Here is a 3,122-nt window from a genome sequence, read left to right on the forward strand (position 1 = left end):
TGATGCCATGAAAGGTTGCCCTCTGCCATGTGCCGCTCTGCCTTGGAGCCAGCTGATTATGGACTGAAACCTCCAGTAACTGTGAGCTAAATAAACCTTTACTTCCTTCATTTTGAGTGTCGGGTATTTGTCCCAGCAATGAGAGAAGAGTAAGACACCCCCAAACTCCCAAAGAAGTGGAATACAAACAGCTTAAATAAAAGAGAGAAGTGATTTGGGTTTCTAACAATGGAAGGGGATATTGAGGCAAGCAAGGGAACTGAGCAGGACCTTGGGAGTCACTTTGAAGACTTTCACAAGTGGTAAATTTTGCCAGTTAAGAGAACTGTCTAAAACTGGGCATGGTGGCATGCTCCTGTAATCCCATCTCTTGGGAGGCTGAAAACAGAAGGATCACTACAAGTCTGATCTGTGTAGTAAGACTCTGTAGACCCTGTACTAAATACGAGAGAGAGAGAGAGAGAGAGAGAGAGAGAGAGAGAGAGAGAGAGAGAGAACTGTCTGGAAATCTCTAAGGTTGGCAGCTTTATTGCTCTGGAATAGAGGACGTCAGCAGCCCATGTCCTTGGTTGCCACAGCTGTGGCTTCCTGACTTCAGAGCACTATATGTATCTGTCCTTTCCAACACAGCCAGAGGCTCATGTGTCCAGCAACTTAACCCTACAGAGCCCAGTCTCCAACATGTCTGTCTGTAGAAGGTGGTAGTTTATCTGCTTGTGCAATGTCATGCATACATATGAAATGTTATGCGCAGAATTCTTTGATAGCAGGGGTCAGGATTCCTGAAGCACAGAATTGACTCACATATGTTGTTTGATAAATGAGAACATTATAATGCTCATGCCTGTAAAAGACACTGATCCTCTCTTTGACAGTAATAAACTTTTCTTTTTAATGATTTCATATTTAACTTAATCACTTCCTCATCTTTCATTGGTAGGTGCCAACGTCCTTATCTTGGCTCTATGGGGAGACAAAGGAGCCCCACACATGCAGGCCTTACACTTCAGCTTTGCCTTGGGTGCATTTTTGGCTCCAATTCTGGCAAAAGTGGCCCTGGGGACAACAGTGTCAGCTGGAAACCACTCAGAGTCTGACCTTCACCCTTCAGCTCTCAACCGATCACTTAAAGCCAACCCAGACCTTCTGTTCGCAGTACCTGATGATTTGAACTTACTGTGGGCTTATATTTCTATCGGCACTTACATCTTTGTAGTTTCTGTCTTCCTGTTTGCTCTGTTTTTCAACAAAAGCTCAAGAAACAAAAAATCAATAACATCTGCTCAGGCATCTCGAAGAGCTAAGTATCACAAGGCCCTGGTCTGTCTCCTTTTTATGTTCTTCTTTTTTTACGTTGGAGCTGAGATCACCTATGGCTCTTACATTTTCTCATTTGCAACCACCCACGTTGGAATGGAGGAAAGCAAAGCAGCTGGGCTGAACTCCATCTTCTGGGGGACCTTTGCTGCCTGCCGGGGCCTGGCGATCTTCTTTGCTACATGTTTACAGCCTGGAACCATGATTGTGCTGAGCAACATTGGCAGCCTGGTCTCATCTTTATTCCTGGTGCTTTTTGACAAGAGCCCACTTTGTCTCTGGATAGCGAGTTCTGTGTATGGGGCCTCAATGGCCACCACCTTTCCCAGTGGTATTTCTTGGCTTGAGCAGTACACGAGCATAAGTGGGAAATCCGCGGCTTTTTTTGTTGTTGGTGGTTGTCTGGGAGACATGGCTATTCCTGCAGTAATTGGAATTCTCCAAGGACTATACCCAGATTTTCCAGTAGTTCTGTACACAAGTTTGGGATCAGCAATATTCACTGCTGTATTATTTCCTGTGATGTATAAATTTGCCACCTCACCTCTGGATCACAGCAAAAAGGAACCAAAAAGAGTAAGGACCAAAAAGCTTTGCTTTCCAGCTCTCAGCTAAATGACTATGAGGAAAATGATGAAGAGAAGGATACAGAGAAATCCAACAAAGTCTGTTTTACATGGCTGAAATAACTGCGCAATGAGACCTGCTGCCATATAGACATTTAGAAATATTTTGTTGGGGCCAATAATATTTTGTTGTGGCCAATTCAACCAGTTGTTCTCAGCTGCCATGACATTTATTTTTCTACACTGAATACTGGTGGTTCCTCTTTGGAGTATCTTGTTAGAAACCAGTAAAAAGTAGACTAACAGAGTAATGGATTACTTTCTGGTTCCCTGAAATAACTGTGCCTTCTAAGTAGCCCAGTCAGATCTGACCTTCTGCAGATTTTTAGCATGTAATGGGATTAACAATTTTTAGGTCTATTTACAGCAAATTGTTTACATGTGCTCCAATTCCCAAGACTTTTATAAACTACCAGATGGTATGACACAGTGGATTAGTATTCATCATTAGATTATTAGATAATATTTTATACTTTTGAGGGTATGCAAAGGAAGTATTTCAGTTTGAAAAATGGGTGCTGTCACATAGAGCAAAATCACAACGGAGTAGGATGGATTTTCTATGCATATCATCAGGCATCTATATGCTGCTTGGGTTTGGAGAGGAGTGGTGTTATGAGCTAGTGTGTGGGAATTTAGGCAAACAATCTAATTAATTGAGTCAAACAATTAATTAATTAATTGAGTCATTTGTGTAGTTTGACCAAACAATGCTAATGACACTGATTTGTTTATTTCTGTGAGGAGAACATAGGACAGGTGAAGAGACGTGACTTTAAGATATGTGCCTTCTGTCTCTATGGCGACACACATAACCCTTGTTTATCTCATGATCTATGATGATAGAAATAAAAATTAGATTATTTAAAAATTGAGAAGCCCATCCATTTTAAGTTTGTGCAAAGTGACTGCTAGAAGCATCTAGTCTGTATTTCAAAATGAAATGTAAAATCAAAAACTGATAAATTGCATTAAAAATGTGGTACTGCTTATGAATACATATAAATTTAACATTTTCTTTAATCATTTGCATAGCTCTCTAAAGAACATAGTTTTAAGTACTGCATTTGATCCACTCTGAAATATACATGTTTCCCCTATATGATCTGTCAAACAGGTATGTGTAACAACCAATGATGATTTAACTTTTTTTTTTGGAATGTATTTGGTACAAGGTCT

General features: G+C 40.6%; 1 pseudogene; it reads left to right on the forward strand.

Annotated features, from left to right (window-relative positions):
* Window positions 1–228: 228 nt before the first annotated feature.
* LOC111812002 lies at window positions 229–2,831 on the forward strand (annotated as a pseudogene).
* Window positions 2,832–3,122: the final 291 nt, after the last annotated feature.

Source organism: Octodon degus, unplaced genomic scaffold, assembly GCF_000260255.1.
Source record: "Octodon degus isolate 3935 unplaced genomic scaffold, OctDeg1.0 scaffold00090, whole genome shotgun sequence".
In the NCBI taxonomy this organism is placed as follows: domain Eukaryota; kingdom Metazoa; phylum Chordata; class Mammalia; order Rodentia; family Octodontidae; genus Octodon; species Octodon degus.